Source organism: Leptopilina boulardi, unplaced genomic scaffold (assembly GCF_019393585.1).
Source record: "Leptopilina boulardi isolate dan_hultmark-lab unplaced genomic scaffold, ZJU_Lbou_2.1 LbouV2_30, whole genome shotgun sequence".
In the NCBI taxonomy this organism is placed as follows: domain Eukaryota; kingdom Metazoa; phylum Arthropoda; class Insecta; order Hymenoptera; family Figitidae; genus Leptopilina; species Leptopilina boulardi.
In genome coordinates this window covers 2,321,555-2,341,122 of record NW_026137863.1, presented here as the reverse complement: position 1 = coordinate 2,341,122, position 19,568 = coordinate 2,321,555, and the positions used below count along the sequence as shown (strand labels likewise).

Below are 19,568 nucleotides of genomic sequence, written 5' to 3'. Positions count from 1 at the left end.
CCGATTAATTTTTTTAAATTTTTTAGAGTCCTAATTCCGTCAGAATTCCGTCGGAATCCCATCAGAAATTCTTTGGAATTCCGATTAATTTTTTCCAAATTTTTAGAGTCCTAATTCCGTCGGAATTCCGTCGGAATCCCATCAGAAATTCTTTGGAATTCCGATTAATTTTTTCCAAATTTTTAGAGTCCTAATTCCGTCGGAATCCCATCAGAAATTCTTTGGAATTCCGATTAATTTTTTCCAAATTTTTAGAGTCCTAATTCCGTCGGAATCCCATCAGAAATTCTTTGGAATTCCGATAAATTTTTTCCAAATTTTTAGAGTCCTAATTCCATCGGAATCATATCGGAAATTCTGACGGAATTACGTTGGAAGTTTTGGCGGAATTCTGATAGAACCTCCAGGGGGCACTTTCCGGGGAATCATTCCAAGTGGGCGGGGTGATACTTTTCCACTTTTTTTGTCTTTAGAGAAAGAGAGAACTTTTTGTTATCAATGTCGATTATGGAGAAAGTTAAGTTTATTATCTGTTTGAAAGTTAAATCTTTCTTAAAAGTATTTAAATTTATTTCCCTCTGATAAAGTCGTTTTTGTCTCATAAAAACAGATTTTCCTAAATATGAATTATTTCCCTGATTATCTGAATTTATTTTTAAAATTAGTATTTCTATAATTTTTCTATTTTTGTTAGGCAGTATAGTAAGAGAAAAATAAAATATTTCTCTCGCTATTATTTTATATATATATATATATATATATATATATATATATATATATATATATATATATAGTTTCTTGACTTGGAAACGCCAGAAATGTGAAATTGTCTCGTATTATGTCGTGCACTATATCTCAGTGCTATCAAGTGGTTGCTAAGGACAGAGTATGGTCGACCCAAAATGAACATTATTTTGACGGTATTATGTGATTTCTCGGTGAGGTTTACGGCTTGACCAGATTTCAGCCTATATGGCAATAAACAACGTCCACAATCCCTCAGCTCATCTCGTCTGTGTTGAGAGTACCCACTATTGTTATGTTACTAAAATTACACGGACTTGATTAAATAATTTTACAGCTGAAAATTCACAGTATTTCTCTCTTTTTTTTTCTAAAAATTTTAGAAAAATTCATAAAATTATATACAAAATAGAAAATTAATCATTACGATTTTAGAAAATTATCAAAAAATCACAAAATGATTATTAATACCCGTGAAGAAATTTTTGAAAGGGCCAAGGCAGGGCCCACGTTGGGAAGCTCGAAAATCGCATGAAACAGAGAATCGGGGCCACAGAAAAAGCTATATTTCAGCTCGATTTAAATCGATTATAACCGGGGCCCGACCAGTGCCTGGTTTGGCCCCGGTTGGGTTCCCTGTTCCAATCCGATCAGGGCCAAATCAGGGCGACGAGAAAATGTGAATTTCCTAATTAGAACCACAAAAGGCGCGGCGTTACATTCCCTAATATCCCGTGTAGAAATTTAGCCAAGGCCCAGATCGGGACCAGATAAGACTGCCCTATTAGAGAATGAAACGCGGCGCCTGATTAGGAAATCCACATTTTCTAGCCGCCCTGATTTGGCCCTGATATGGTGTGGCGTTGCATTCCCTACTAGGGCCCTGATAGGTCAATTTCCAATTAGATAGACAGCCTGTTTCGCCCCCGATCTGAGCCCCGACAGAATTTCTGCATGGAAATCACTCGTATAGAAACTTCCCTAACAGGACCCTAGTAGAGTATTAAACGCCAAACCTAATTAGGGCCAAATCAGGGTGGCTAGAAAATATGGATTTCCTAATCAGGGCCACAAAAGGCGCGGCGTTACATTCCCTATTATCCCGTGCAGAAATTTAGCCAGGGCCCAGATCGCGGCCAGATCTGGCTGCCCTATTAGGAAATGTAACGCCGCGCCTTTTGTGGCCCTGATTAGGAAATCCACATTTTCTAGCCGCCCTGATTTGGCCCTGATCTGGTGTGGCGTTGCATTCCCTACTAGGGCCCTGATAGGTCAATTTCCAATTAGATAGACAGCCTGTTTCGCCCCCGATCTGAGCCCCGACAGAATTTCTGCATGGAAATCACTCGTATAGAAACTTCCCTAACAGGACCCTAGTAGAGTATTAAACGCCAAACCTAATTAGGGCCAAATCAGGGTGGCTAGAAAATATGGATTTCCTAATCAGGGCCACAAAAGGCGCGGCGTTACATTCCCTATTATCCCGTGCAGAAATTTAGCCAGGGCCCAGATCGCGGCCAAATCTGGCTGCCCTATTAGGAAATGTAACGCCGCGCCTTTTGTGGCCCTGATTAGGAAATCCACTTTTTCTAGCCGCCCTGATTTGGCCCTGATCTGGTGTGGCGTTTCATACCCTACTAGGGCCCTGATACGTCAATTTCCAATTAGATAGACAGCCTGTTTCGCCCCCGATCTAAGCCCCGACAGAATTTTTGCATGGAAATCACTCGCATAGAAACTTCCCTAACAGGGCCCTAGTGGGGTATTAAACGCCAAACCTAATTAGGGCCAAATCAGGGTGGCTAGAAAATATGGATTTCCTAATCAGGACCACAAAAGGCGCGGCGTTACATTTCCTAATAGGGCAGTCTATTTTGGCCCCGATCTGTGCCCTGGCAAAATTTCCGCACGGAAATCATTATACAGTAATCAGTAACAATAAAAAACAAAAATTGAACCAAAAAGTAGATGAGACAATTTAATGTAGTTTTCCACGATAACAAAACTCAACACTAAAGGTGTTGAGTTTTTTTTTGGGGGGGGGAGTGTGGAAGAAAAATTGTGAAAGAAGCTGTGCTCGGTTGGAAGTTCAACTCTTGGTGTCATTAATCCAAGAGAGATAGGAGAGATAGAGAAGAGAGTGGTGCCTATAAGACACAAGGGGGATGAGAAAAAAGGGGTTGAGGTGGGGGGGGCGGGCTAAAGGTATGTGTCAGTATAGAAAGAAAAGTGGAACGAGAGACGTTAGAGGATACAGAGTTTGCTGTCATTGATAGTTGTGATTAATGCGCAAATGCCACGCCACGATAACTTGATTACGCGCCAAACGTACCAACGACAACATATTCGCTCTCTGGAATCAGTTTCAGAGCCCTTCTCTCTCTCTCTCTCTCTCTTTGCTTTTTGTACTCTCTAAATATCGACAGGAGTCAAATAAATAAATGCACTTTTCACGTTTTCTGTCACTTGAGAAAGCCCCGATCTTCGAAAGCAATATTGATATATGCTTAGGCTAAAAACTTATTTTTACAAAAAAAAAAGAAAATCTTTAGAAAGATTTCCTACTTATCGACATTTGTGATTTTTTAATATTACAGTTTTTGTCTGACTAAATCTGGTTTACACTACTGATGTAATTAAGAATTTTCTTTTAGAAAGTCTGACTAAACATTGACTCGTACTACTGATTTTGTAATATGTATTTGTTGTGTCTGACTAATAACGAATTATACTACTGACAAAATTGCAAATTTTGTTTAAGTCTGACTAAATATTTGTTTGTACTACTGATTTTTAAATTTATATCTGACTAAAAACGATATGTACTACTGACAAAATTACGGAAAAAAATAATTCTAACTAAACATCGACTTGTATCACTGATTTTTGAATTTAATCAATATGTCTGACTGAAAACGATTTGTACTACTAATTTGGCAAAAATTCAACGAGTCTGATTAAATATTTACTTCGAATGATAAAATTAGATAAAATATGGAAAATCGATCTAAACATTGATATGTACTACTTATTTTCTGATAAATTTATTATGTCCGACTAATACCGACTTATACTACTGCCAAAATTATAAATAAAATTAAAGCCTAACTGATTTGTACTACTAATTTTTTTATTTTGTCAATATGTCTGACTAAAAACGATAAATACTACTTTAAAGAAATACTGAATTTTTTAATTTATTATGTCTGACTGATACTGAATTATTCTACTAACAAAATTACAACAAAAATTAATGCAGATTAAACATTGATTTGTACTATTGATTTTTCTATTTAGTAAATATGTCTGACTAAAAAGGTTTTATACTACTTGAAAAAAATTGGAAAAATTCAATAAGTCTTATTAAATATTTACTTTAACTACTTATAAAATTTAAATATTGAAAGTCAATCTAATCATTGACTCGTACTACTGATTTTTGAATTTATTCATTTATGTCTAACTATAATACCGATTTGTACTACTGAAAAAATTACAAAAAATCCTAAGTCTAACTAAACATTGCCTTCTACTACTTTTATTCTACTACTGATGTGAAAATATAGAAACTTTTTTAAAAAATAATTTGTCTGGCTAATAATGCCTTTTATTACTAAATTACTAAAAGGAAAACTGTTATTAAAATAGAAATAACGTTTCGCCTGACGCAAACTGTCTTTTACTACTGATTAAAAAAAAATATTTTTCCTTTGATTGAAACTATTATTATTTATTATAATGCTATTATTATAATTATTATTAAGATTATAATTATTATAATTATTTCTATTATTATTATTATTATTATTATTATTATTATTATTATTATTATTAGTATTATTATTATTATTATTATTATTATTATTATTATTATTTTGCTATTTATACTAAAAGTAAGAAAGTTATTTCTAAGTAAAATTTTTTCTGACTAATACTAATAGTAATTTGTTTATTATTTTATTTTTTTCGCGTTTTAATTTAATTACAATTTAATTTTATTATTTTTTCTTTTTGTAATATTCTAATTAACGTCAATAGTTTATATATTATAGGTAGTTAGAGGAATATTATTTTTTTTTTATCACTTTCTGAACATCTCTCTCTCTCTCTCTCTCTCTCTATCTCTCTCTGTGGGGAAGTTATAAAACCTCATTGATTAATATCTGGTAATTAGCATCTATCATTATTTTGCTGTTAAGAGGCTTTTACGATGAGTTAACGCACCTTAGCATGTGGGCGTTTTAGAGCAAGTTTAAGTAGGCGTGTATGAGTGTGTGCGAGAGAGAGAGAGAGAGAGAGAGAGAGAGAGAGAGAGAGAGAGAGAGAGAGAGAGAGAGAGAGAGAGAGAGAGAGAGAGAGAGAGAGAGAGAGAAAGGGGGAAATGAGAATAGAAAGACGAACGTCTTATGTTGATATGATTGATGGTAAATTCTGGCAGGGAATCAGCCAGGTGCCACGAAAACTTTGCTGAGTAATTCATTGCGTGTACTCTAAAGTAAGTTGCAAGTATATATACCAAGAGAATGAGAAAGAAAATAGAAAAAAAATAGAAAAATCCTTTCTAATTGGTTACAAAGAAGGAAAAGGATTTTTAAACCTCTTAAGAAAGTATATTCTTTTTACCTGAAAAAAAAACATACACACATAAATTGTTGTTTAAGAGAAAAGCTTCGTCGTTTAAAAAAAATATATTTTCCCCTACTTGACTTTAAAAATTTTTTCCATTATTCAATTTTTATTACAAAAAAAATTGATTTTGCCTTTTAAAATTGAATTTTTTTTTTTTTTTAATAGAAACGAAGAAAGTTTTAGCACATCTCAATTATTAAATACACGCTCTAAAAGAAAAAAAAAAAAAAAAAGAAAACTTATTTCTAAGTCTTTGGCAACCTTTTAGCCAAAGCAATTTCGCACATATATATATATATATATATATATATATATGTATATATTTTAAAGTTATGAAAAAAGTTTTTACGCCTTTATAAACAGACTCGGTTAAAGCTAAAAGAACTTCAAAGTAGATTATATAATTATGAGAAATTACACTGTGTATACCTGTGTTTTTTTTTTATTTATTTTATTTTTTTTTTGTTTTTGCCGGAGAAATACGAAACTTTTAGTTGAGACGAAAATTTACTTTTTCTTTTTACTGATTTTATATGTACACAAATTTTCTATATAGAATGTAAAAATAAAATTTTCGTATGAAAAATGTGAGGAGTATAAAATTTTTTGACACTGTCAAATGAAATTAAGGTTCCGTTGAAGAAGCTTGCAAAATTTTAATTTCCGTTTCCTTAGAAATATAGCTCTCGGGCATTTGTAATAAATTTTTTTTTTTTATTTCCTGATAAATAAAAATGAAGTTACAAAATAATTTACAATTTTCTTAAAATAATATAGTTATACTATATTAAATTAAAATAATATAGTTATACTATATTAAATTAAAATAATATAGTTATACTATATTATTTATTCTTACACTGAAAAAAGAAAATTATTTCATTCAAATAATCGATTATGGTTGAATATTATCAAATAAATATTTACTTGAACCAAATAATTTTTTATTTAAATAAAATTAATTTTTTTCGAGTATTATTATAATAATTTTTTTTTTGTTTTTCGTAGAATATTATTATTATTATTTTTTTTTATATTAATTTTTTTCGGTAAATTTTTATTATTAATACAGAATTATTTTTTTATTCTTTATATATTTGAGACATTTTTTGTATCCTTTTTTTTTTTATTTTATTCTCCTTCTTACATTTCTTGGTATAATTTAGAATGAAAGTTGACATTTTTCTGTTTGAGAAAATTGATTCAATGATATAAAAATTCGAAATAAAATGAAGTCCTCAAAAAGAACGAAAATCGTTTTTCTCTTGGAAAATTTATTGGACATGATCACAGTCGTAACACGTTACTTTTATATCAGTTTCTCGATTAAAGTTTAAAAGTTTTAAACTTGAAACTTTAATAAAATTTCGTTTTTCTATTTTTTTTTTATTATAACAAAATTTTATTATTATTATTATTATTATTATTTTAATACTCATAATTGTCAATGAGTAAAGAAAACAATATTTATTTTCTATCGATTTTGAATTTTATACAGAAACAAAATTAATTTCAAAAATCAAAATTTTTTTGCAATTTTCTTTTTTTTATTCATTTATTTTGAAACTAATTTTAAAAAAGCAAAAGTAATTTTTAAAGTTTAGAAATGATTTACAAGTTTAATTTTTTAAAAGTCTTTTTCACTTGTAAATTTTTATATCCAAGAATACTCTCTCTCTCTCTCTCTCTCTTTTAATATGGCACACGAAGGTGGAAAACGTTTAAAAGAAACTTTAAAAAGAAGTCGAAAATGCTCTCTCTCTCTCTTCGTTTTTAGATAAAAAAGAATTCTCTCTGGTTTGCCCCCCCCCTCTCTTTTTTTCAATTGTCGTCTTCTTGAAAAACGAATTTAATGGAATCGAATCGTATAAGAATTTGGTTTTCTTCACTTCTACTGTAATAGAATAACTTGATTTCCATTTGGAAACAAAGATGGTGGCGCTTATATACGCTTCATGGAATTTTTCTTGTTTCGAGTGTCAGTAACTCTCTTTTCTTATATGGATTATTTAAAACTTTTCCCTAAAAAAAAAAGAGAAAAAAAAAAACTTTTTTAACACCTTTTTCACATTTGACTTTACTGACAAAAAAAAAAGAACTGTCCATCACTATCCAAAAATTCACTATATTTTTTTTTAAAAGAATCAAATTTATTTTTACATCTTTTCATAAAAAACAGAAAGAAATACCTTTTTTCAGAATAAAATTATATTATTTTCTATTTTTATAATTTTTCAAATAATTAAATTTTTCCTATTTTTATAAAAAATAAGAAATAATACCCACTTGGAAAGATTCCCCGAAAAGTGACCCCTGGGGGTTCTAACAGAATTTCACCGGAACTTCCAACGTAATTCCGTCGGAATTCCATCGGAGTTCCAAAGAATTTCCAATGGGATTCCGGTGGGATTCCGATTAATTTAAAAAAAAATTAGAGTCCTAATTCCGTCGGAATTCCACCGGAATCCCATCGGAAATTCTTTGGAACTCCGATGGAATTCCGATTAATTTTTACAAAATTTTTAGAGTCCTAATTCCGTCGGAATTCCACCGGAATCCCATCAAAAATTCTTTGGAACTCCGATGGAATTCCGACGGAATTACGTTGGAAGTTCCGACGGAATTCCGATTAATTTTTACAAAATTTTTAGAGTCCTAATTCCGTCGGGATTCCACCGGAATCCCATCAAAAATTCTTTGGAACTCCCATGGAATTCCGACGGAATTACGTTGGAAGTTCCGACGGAATTCCGATTAATTTTTACAAAATTTTTAGAGTCCTAATTCCGTCGGGATTCCACCGGAATCCCATCAAAAATTCTTTGGAACTCCCATGGAATTCCGACGGAATTCCGATAGAACCTCCAGGGGGCACTTTCTGGGGAATCTTTCCAAGTGGGTAATAATAATAATAATAATAATAATAATAATAATAATAATAAAATCTTGATTTAAAATATGTAGAATAAATTATTTTGTATGAATTTTTTTAAATTGCAAATTTGAGTGACAAATTGTGATAAGAAAAAAAAAAGAATATCGATTTGTCAATTAGGAACTTGACAGTAATTAATTTTCGCGAATCCATCTGAAAAGTTGAATAAATCTTGATCTGACTTACCGCACAAAGTCTTTGGAGGGAGGGAGGGGGGGAGGTAGAAACTAGCTTTCAGAAATAATGGAAGAAAGTTATTTCTGGGAGTTAAAAGCCACGGATCAAGGGAAAACCCTCTCTCTCTCTTTCTCTCTCTTTCGGTTCTCTTCTTTCATCTTATATAGGAGTCTTAGATGTTATTCCAGCACTTTCTTGTGATTTCTCTCCTTCACGCTACTTTTCTTACTCATTCCAGATTAGTTTCTTTTTCTTTATTTTATATATATATTTTTTTTTTTTGACTTATTTTCTATCCTCGGCATAAAGGTTTAATTTTATTTCACAATCAATGAATAATATAATTTTATTGATTTTATTTTTGGATTTATGTTTTATTATTAATTTATTTTTATTTATTTATTTTTAATTTATTTTTATTTTTATTTCTTTATTTTTAATATAAGTAGTAAAGAACGTTTCTGGTCAGACAAAGCATTTTTTTACTTTAAGTAGTACAAAATATTTCCAGTCAGACAAAACTGATTTTTATAAGTAGTAAAATGCATTTACGGTCAGACAAAGCACTGACTTAAGTAGTAAAAGGCAGTTTTGATCAGACAAAACATTTTTTTACTTTAAGTAGTAAAAGACATTCCCAGTAGGAGAAATCGTTAAATTTTTATAATTAGTAGTAAAAGATATTTCTTGCCAGACAAATCGGTATTTTTAGTTCAAGTAGTAAAAACAGTTTTGGTCAGACAAAACTTTTCTTATTTTAAGTAGTAAAAGATCATTTTGACCAGTCTTTTAAATAAGTCAATGGTTTTACTTTTAAAATGTGTAGTACAAATCAATTCCGGTCAAACAATTCTAATTTAATAAGAAATAAAAAAACACCGTTTAATTCAGCCAGAATGTTTTTTTTAGATATTTTTCATTTTTTTCAGTAGTAAAACCTAGATTTGGTCAGACAAAACGTTTAAAAACGGTTTTATTTTTAAAATCAGTAGTAAAAGTTATTTTTAGCCCAAGTTTTTTTTCAATTTATTTATAATAATACAAAATGTTTTCCATTTTTGTTCCTTTCTCAGTAGTAAAACCTACATGTAGTCAGACAAAACGTTAAAAAACGATTTTATATTTAAAATCAGTAGTACAAGGCAATTCCGGTCAGACAAATTGTTTTTAATTTAATTAGAAATAGAAAAAAAAACAGTTTTATTCAGCAAGAATTTTTGTTTTAGTATTCTTTTATTTTTTTCAATAGTAAAACCTAGATTTAGTCAGACAAAACGTTAAATATTTCGATTAATACAAAATGTTTATAAATTTTGTTCCTCTTTTAGTAGTAAAATCTAGATTTAGTCGGACAAAACGTTTAAAAACGATTTTACTTTTAAAATCAGTAGTACAAGTCAGTTCCGGTTAGACAAATCGTTTTTTAAGAAAAAGAAATTTTCAGTCAGACAGTAGGTTCTTAGTAATATTTTATCTTTTTAGTAGTAAAACATAGATTTAATCAGATAAAGTTTTAAATATCATTAATTGTAGTATCAGTAGTAAATGTCTGTTCCAGTCAGACAAATTTTTTTGTTATTTCCCCAAAATTTGTAATTTAATTTTCATTGGACAATCTCAATTAAGGTTTTGGTCAGACAAATTTTTTTTTTTAATTTTAAGTAGTAAAATACATTTTCAGTCAGACAAATCGTTAAATTTTTATAATTAGTAGTAAAAGATATTTCTTGTCAGACAAACCGGGATTTTTAGTTTAAGTAGTAAAAACAGTTTTGGTCAGACAAAACATTTTTTTTAATTTTAAGTAGTAGAATACATTTCCAGTCAGACAATTCGTTAAATTTTTATAATTAGTAGTAAAATATATTTCTTGCCAGACAAACCGAGATTTTTAGTTTAAGTAGTAAAAACAGTTTTGGTCAGACAAAACATTTTTTTTTAAATTTTAAGTAGTAAAAAAAAAATTTCAGTCAGACAAATCGTTAAATTTTTATAATTAGTAGTAAAAATTTTTATTTCTCGATATAAAAATAAAAAAAAAATTATTGTCTTACTAAAAGTGGCTTCTTCTACTACTTCATAAAAATTTGACTACTGGCGCAGTACTGATACGATTAAAATAACAATGATTATAAATCTCAACTAAAATCGATTCTCTTTTTTTTTTTGATCTCTTACAATAAACTTAAATTCACATTATGAAACTATAGAATTTTACCATCGACTTAAAAAAATTTAAAAACCGCTTTTCGACTCTCGTAAATAATTTATTATGCACTTGGTAAATAATTCTTTTATTTTTTTCGGGGTTTTTTTATATTTCTTTTTTTTTTCTTCTTCAAAACGTAAACTAGTCGATATATTTTATAAGTGGGGGGTTTTTTTTTGTCGGAAACAATTTAATTTGATGATCGAGTTAAGTGTCGCACCTCGTTATTTTCGCAGTGTGTGTGTGTGTGTGTGTTTGTTGATGTTGTAAAAGAGGAAGCTGTGATTTGGCACGCAGTCGTTAAAAGGTTTTACGAGAGGCAATTTTTTAAACCCAAAAAAAAGACAATATTCATTACCATAAAACAATTACACGTTGTTTCTTTGGCGGTTCAATTTTCAGACGACGACAATTTTCTCGCGGCAATATAAATATGCCCTGAGGACAATTTTTACATAAATTTCAAATTCATCATCTTTAACGAGTGTCACTTATAATTTGTTATGAATTATTATTTGCCAAAGAGAACACAAAAAATATTGTTTCAATGAAAAATAATTTTTCTTTTCCATAGAATTAGAAAAAAAAAAAAAATAAATAAAATTCTTTCTTATAATTAATATTTTTTAATTTGAAAAATAAAAAAATAATGAAATCGTGGGAACTAATGTTCAAAGCGATTCATTCGCTTAAATTGGAATAATTTTTTTCTATATATATATACAAAAGAGAGAAAGAGAAGAGCAAATGTGAAGTAAATCGGATGTACTTAGAGCGATCGCGTATCATGGATTTTAAATGCAATCTCACAATGATAGTCGTGCTTGAGAATTATTATGGGAGAAAAAAATAGAAGAGTCGGATTTGCAAGCGTATTATTCAAAACGTTTTCAATATCTAAAAAAAAATCCCTCGATGCTGCAAAAAAAAAAAATGAATGCAAAACTCGCGATTTCAAGTTACAATGAAAATTATCGTCCAATTATTTGAAGATTATTATTTTTTTATTTCAATATTAACAAATAGAAATATATTTTTTTGATAATTTTTTTATAAAAAAAATTTTTTTATTTTATTATTTTTTAAAATTTTTATTTAATTTCTTAATTTATTACAGTTACAAAATTTTTTTTTTATAAAAATTTTATTCTTTTTATCATTTAATTTTTTTTTCTGTTACAGGTACGTGGTAAAAAAAAATAGAAAACAAGATCTCAAACGTGAGTAGTGGAAAATTCTTATGAAATTTCTTATAATGTTTTTTGATTATTATATACACTGAAAAAAATTTTTTTTTTTGATTCAAATAAATATTAATTTTTATTAATTAATTATTTATTTCTATCAATAATAAATAATAAAAAAAAAAAATTATTTTATTTCAAATAATCGATTATTTATTTTAAATAAATATTTACTTGAAGCAAATAATTTTTTATTTGAATTAAATAGAATTTAATTGATAAATAATAATTATTTGATACAGATAAATATTTATTTGATAGAAATAAATAATTTTTATTACTATTTATTTCTATCAAATAAATATTTATCTGTATCAAATAATTATTATTTATCAATTAAATTCTAGTTAATTCAAATAAAAAAAATTATTTGCTTCAAGTAAATATTTATTTAAAATAAATAATCGATTATTTGAAATAAAATAAATTTTTTTTTTTATTTTGCAGTGTACAAGTTATATTTTTAGTCGCACTTTGCGAAAATCGTTTTGTGCATTACTGATAAATTATTCAGTTGCTTGTGACAGGTCGTAGAATTATGTTTCGAGAGATATTTCCGGGATAAGAAAATTATTACCTAATGTAGATCGAATTCATTGCGATTTTAATATTTAATGAACTTGCCTTCTCACAGACTTGTGTCTGACCAAAGCGTTGACTCAATACTACTTAGCGGTTATATCATATCACTCAAATAATTATAATTCAATTATCATTATAACTCGGAGATGAAATTTCAAATTTATTCCTTCTAATTAATAATTTCGTATAATTTTTTTTTATTTCATATTTATTAATTTTTAATTATTTTTTTTTTTTAATTTCAAAATTTGATAAATATTAATATAAATATTTATAGATAAATATTTTATAATTATTATAAAAATAATAATTAATTCCCTCATAATAATAATTTTCAATATTTAATTTCCCTCTATGTAAAAAAAATTTATATATTTTTTCTTTTTTTTTTTTGCTAAATAAAAATTCCGGAAATTAGAAAGAGAGCAATAATTTAAAAAAAATACCCACGTCCGGATATTCTTATATATAAATCCTTGAACTTCGTCTGCCTTCTAAAGTTCAATAGTCATCGTGGTTTTCAAGAAAGATTAACTGCATTTTTCCGACCTCGCAATGCGGGTTTAACCGTTATACTTTTACGGCGCCATAAAACGTGGAAAAAAAAATTACCAGTTCATTCACGTTGTACGGACGTAAAAAAAAAAAAAAGAATACACTTTATATACCTTGGTTATACGCACACGTTGGTGCGTAATATAAATGGTCCATCATATCATTATATATATCTATATAGAATATTTACGTTATATTACGTCATTGTATGTAAATTACGTGACATGTGCTTTGCAACTTTATAATGTCGTGAATTTTGAATGCGTGCATTTAACATTTTCATATTTTACATCGTATATATATATATATATATATTTATACACGTTATTATATATAAACGAAATAACTGATTTTGTGAACGTCGTCGACAAAAGCGCTATTACGCATATTTGTATTGTGTGTAATGTAATTATAATTTTTTTTTTAAACTCAAATTCATATTCCACTCACGTAAATTGCAAATAATATACGAGTGAAAATTTATTTATTTTTTTTTTAAATATTATTTTTCGCGCCTATTTTTGTATTTTGTTTCCCATTGCAAAAATTGACCCTGAATTTGCACTAATTTTAGGTCAAAATTCTTTCCCTGTTTGGAAAAAACATTTTTAATATTACCTTTATTGAAAAAAAAAGTTTTATAAAAGAACGGCAACGTAGCCGTGTGGTCAGAGTACCCGACTCGCGTTCCAAGGGTCCCGAGTTCGATTCCCCTTGCTTGCAAGATTTTTCCAAATTTTCCTCAAGTAATTCTGTCTCAATTTCAGTAATAATTTATAATAAGGATAATAATAATAGTAATAATAATAATAATAATAATAATAATAATAATAATGGTAATAGTAATGACGATAATGATAATAATAACAGTAGTAAGAAAATAATAATAAATAATGTAATAATAAAAATAAATAGATTAATGATGATAATGATAACAATAACAATAGTAAAAAAAATAATAGAATAATAAAAATAAAAATGATAATGATAGTAATGATAATGATAACGATAACGATAAAAATAGTAATAATAATAATAAACAATAGAATAATAAAAATGATAACGATGATAATGATAATGATAATGATAATGATAATGATAATGATAATGATAATGATAATGATAATGATAATGATAATGATAATGATAATAATAACAATAGTAAAAATAATAATAATAAATAATAGAATAACAAAAATAAAAAAGATAAAAAATAAAAAAAATAAATTAATAATAGAATATAAATTAGAAACAAAAAAAAATATATATAAAATAGAGAAATTAAAAAAAAAATTGAAATAATAAATTGGAAAATTAATTCAAGACGTAATTCAAAAAGGAAAATAATGAAAATCGTATATTGAGATGGGGAAAATGAGGGGATATTTCGAAGTTGAAGGCGCGTTACAAATTCGCATTCAGACAATGACATATCGTTCTATTTAACATTTAACAAAGCTCATTGAGAAAGCAATCAAAACTTAGGCCGAACTCCATGGATCTTTCCTTTGCAATATATATATATATATATATATATATATATATATGTGTGTGTGCTAACGTCATCCAAACGCTCCTTATTTACCTTTCCATTCTCTCTAATGAAGAAATAAGTTTGATTAATTTATTTTTCATTTCAAATTATTATTGGAAATCGAATTCACGTTCAGGGGATCATCTTAATTACTGACTTCCCCTTTGGAAAAAAAAAATATATATACGATAAATTAATTACGAGAAATATTTGCATTTAACCAGCTGTTTTACCATATTCTGTCGTCTTTGCTATCTCTGACAAGTTGATTAGCATCGCAGAAATTCTTAATTAATTCGTTGCTAAAATTTCAGTTCTATAATTATTATAATTTACTTTTTTTTTACTATTTTCTTGCTTTATTATATTTCTGCAAAAATTATAATAAATTATTACAAATGAAAAATGTAAATAACAATTTTAATTTATAATTATTTAATTAGTAATTATTTATTTATTTATTATAATAATGTAACATTGATAGATATTATCTTTTTACATGAGATAAGTTAATAATTATTTGGTTAATGATAAAATTAATATATAATAAATTAATTAGTAATTAATAGTAAATAATTATTTGATTAATATTAATATTAATTAATAATTATTTAATTAATTTATTTTATTTATTTATTTATTCAATTTAAATTCCTAGGGCTGAAAGCCCTTCAAAGAACAATTACAAAGTGTTAAATTTATAACATAATTATTATATAACTATACAACTAAAATATAACCAAATATTATAGAAAAGAGAAAAAAAAATTATATAAATTTTAAATAATTAAATTTTTAATAATTATTAGTTAATAGTTATTTAGTTAATAATAATTTTAATTAATAATTATTTAGATAATAATAATTTTAATTAATAATTATTTAATTAATAATAACTTTAATTAATAATTAATTTAATTAACAATCATTTTAATTAATATTAATTTTACGATTTTTATTTATTTAATTTTCATCAAAAATAAAACAGAGCAATTCATTTATTATTGCCCAACACTTCAAATTGAGTTATTTTTCGATTTTTTTCTGTTTTTTTTTTTCGTTTTACATTTTAGTTCAATTTGTATTAGCGGAGTGAAGCGAATTTATAATGAGAATCGGAAACGATAGGTTGCTATATATATATATATATATATATGAACATGAGCGCCCAATTCATATACATCTAGACTTGTAGACTAGCTTGAAACAAGAGTGGAACGATTTAAAATGTAAATAGAGACATAAATATTACATTTCCATTTTTACGCCGCTTTAACTGTGTCGTGCAGCGATCGTCGGGGTATAAATTGAAAGAACAATGTTCTGATTTTTTTTTCCCACCCACCAAAAAAAAAAAAAAAAAAGTTGCTCACACTTCCTGCGAAAAACACGCCACGTAATATATATATTTTTTCCATTCCCCAACACAATAGAAAACTGCAACAAATTTTTTTTTTATTTTTATTATCATTATTATTATTACTATTATTACACTTATTACTATTATTACTATTATTACTATTATTATTATTATTATTACTATTGTTGTTATTATCAATTTTTTTAATTGATACAAAATATTTTTATTTAAATATTTAAAAATAGTTATAGTACAATTTTTATTATTATTATTATTATTACTATTACTGTTAACAATTAAATTGTAAATAATTGGAATAATAGAAAAATTACTATTAATTTAATAATTAAATGAATTAAAATTTTTAATTTGTTTTAATAATTAAGATCAAAAAAAAATTAATTCATTCTAATTTGAAAAATATTCAATTATTGGAGAGAAAATAAAGATAAAAATTTTTTTTTTTAATTGAGTTTATCGAGAACAAATAAAAATGTTACGACATGACAAAAAATTTGTCAATTTTTAAATTCAATGATGAAAGTCCTTTTGTCGTGTGTTTCAATCAGGAATTTTGAATGTAATTCTGTGTGTATAGATGTGCGTTGTATATATTTATATAAATATATATATATAGTTGACGGCATGCGCAACAGTTCTACGAACTGAATTAGGGACAAAGTTCTCTGGCAACAAACAAATAGACACTAATGCTGCTGCAAAGTGAAAATTATCCACATGAATTTTAGATAATGTTCACGCGTTAAGACGAGCAACTCCCCAAACAAAGTAAAACGCACACTTAGTCTCTGCATTCACTTTAATGTGTTTACTTCGCTCTTGCAGTTCATAATTTTGCCATTCCGTAATTTACATCTCTCTCTCTCTCTATCTCACTCTCAACACAATAATAATCATGAATCATAAATGTTTAATCTCTAACTTTTCACTGTATAATATATTAATTATAATTATAAAACTAATAATAAAATTTATTAAAAAAAAAAAAATAGTAATAATAAATACAGATATTTTTATCGGAGTACTTAAGAAAAAAGTCTGATAATGTTTTATCGTGTATTGTATCATAAATATTCGAAACATGCAAAAAATTTATAGCGTGCGTTGATGGTTGAGTGGTTAGGTTATCGACTTGCGAGCCATTTGGTCGTGCGTTCGATTCCCGGTGGTTGGGAATTTTTTTCTCAGAAAAAAAATTACTATCAAAAATAGTGACGAATGATAATTGTTAATATTAATTGTAAAAAGCGATGATTATTATTAACAATAGTAGTCGGAAAAAATAATTATTAGGAACAATGGTAGTAGGAAACAATAATAGTTAGTAGCTATGGTAGTCGGAAAAAATAATAATTGACAGCGATGGTAGTAAGAAATATAATAATTAGTAGGAAATAATAATAATTAAAATAAATTATAATAAAATAAAAACAATAATAGTTAGTAACTATGATGGTCGAAAAAATAGTAATTGGTAGCGATGGTCGTAAGAAATATAATAATTAGTAAGAAATAATAATTATAATAAAATAAAAACAAAAATAGTTAGTAACTATGGTAGTCGAAAATAGTAATTGGTAGCGATGGTAGTAAGAAATATAATAATTAGTAAGAACTAATAATAATTATAATAAAAATAAATAAATAAATACAAATAAAAATAAATAAATAAATACAAATAAAAATAAATAAATTGTAATAAATTAAAATACAAAAAGTTAATAAAAATAAAAAAAAAATTATAAAAATACAAGAAGTTAATGGAAATACAAAAAAAAAAATTAATAAAAACAAATAAGTAATAAAAAAAATAATTAATTGGCTAAAGAAATTAGTCGTAAACTTTAAACGACTAAAAATATAAATATTCGATATACTTGTGTTGTTAAAAAAAACACTCCAAATGGATATTAAAAAAAAAAAAAAGTTCTTTCCTTCTTCCATCACCGACAAGAAATATATTGAATACGACGAGCTTTTAACAGAATATATCGATAAAATTTTCACTCTACATTAACATTTTATAATGAATCGTATAAATGTTAAACAACCACAGTGCTTGAAGATATAAGAGAAAACTATAAAAAAAAAAGAATTTTTTTTTAAAACTGTCTATTAACAATAAAAAAATGAAACTTTAAAGAGAAAATTCACAAGAGGTAGAAATAGATAAAAAAAAAAAGTATTAATTAATTAATCAAGAATAAAAAAAAACAAAAAGTAGAAAAAAAAGATACAACAATAAAAAAATTTATTATTTCATTATTTTTACAATAGAATTTTTTTTTTTCATAAATAAGAGAAAATGATCAATAATTTTTATTAGTCATTTGTAATAATTTTTTTTTTTATGCAAATATAAATTTAAAAAAAATTGTGATGGGATTTGGAATTTATACGGTTTTGAAATAAAATTTAAATTTACTTAAACTTTTTCTCCAGCCCATAGACATGGTCGATTTAAATCGACCTGTGGTTCTACTGGCATATATCTGATTGGACGATTCTCGACAGTACCAAAAAAAAAAAAAAAAGAGAAAAAAGAATCAATATCGTTTCTAATTTCCCAAGTGTCCAACGCGAGACCATATCGTCAATAAAATCCACAGTTTTCGCGCTTTTGAGCAAAAAAAAAAAAAAAAAAAGTTATTTTTCTCTAAAATTTGCAAGTGTGATTATTATGAATTATTCAACTTGTCCTTTCGATAAAAAAAAAAAAAAAAATGAGGAAATTCTAAACAATATTAAAATAATAAAGATTAATATTTATATTTAAATTTTTGATTATTATTATTATTATTATTATTATTATTATTATTATTATTATTATAAGTATTTTTATTATTATTTACTAATTGTTTACTAATTTTTTTCTATTACTACTTTTTTAAATTTCTATAAAGATGTAAAAACCGAATAATTATTTATTATGAAGATTTTTATAATGAAATTCGAAAAAAGAGAGTAAAAAGTTTTTTTTTCTTTTCTTTCTTTTTTTTTTGCGGTTAATGCACTTTGGTTCGTTAGTGAATAGTAAATTTTGCGATTACTAAAATGGTTTTTTAGGTTAATACTGCCCTTTTTACAGTAAAAGTCTGACCGGAATCTGAAAACGAGTGGTTTGTGAGGAAAAGTTTTCATTTTGCACTGGCTTGGTGCCAGGTAAAGGTATATATATATATATATATATAGCAAAACGCCCCAACCGAGATTGAGTTCGCCTTCTTCGTGACTAGACATCCCTATGTAATTATGCATTGAATACTGACTTTAAGCGCGTAAGCTGTTAAATTTTTATATACATACATTTTTTTCTCTCCAATTCCACAAAAAAAATTTTTTTTTTTTAATTTCCACTTTTTTATTTTACTTTTCACATTTTTTTTTTCTTTTCAAACCAAATTCTTGATATATTATTAAATATTATAAAAAAATATATTAAATAAATAAAATATTATTAATAAAAAAATATATTAATAAATAAATTAATTAATATTAATAAAAAAATATATGAAATAAATAAATTAAATTTATTAATATTAAATAATTTATTTATTAATTTTGAAATTTAAAATAAT

At 26.2% G+C, this 19,568-nt stretch overlaps 1 protein-coding gene and 1 long non-coding RNA gene across 6 annotated transcripts in view; both read left to right on the top strand.

Moving 5' to 3' along the window:
- LOC127282451 (fasciclin-3) overlaps nucleotides 1–19,568 on the top strand; it is a 323,057-nt gene that overhangs the window by 214,244 nt on the left and 89,245 nt on the right. The gene's annotated exons all lie outside the window — the stretch shown is intronic.
- LOC127282453 (uncharacterized) overlaps nucleotides 1–19,568 on the top strand; it is a 202,255-nt gene that overhangs the window by 138,855 nt on the left and 43,832 nt on the right. The window contains exon 4 of the long non-coding RNA XR_007843205.1: nucleotides 11,877–11,914. This is a non-coding gene — a long non-coding RNA (uncharacterized LOC127282453). The remainder of the gene's footprint in view (nucleotides 1–11,876; nucleotides 11,915–19,568) is intronic.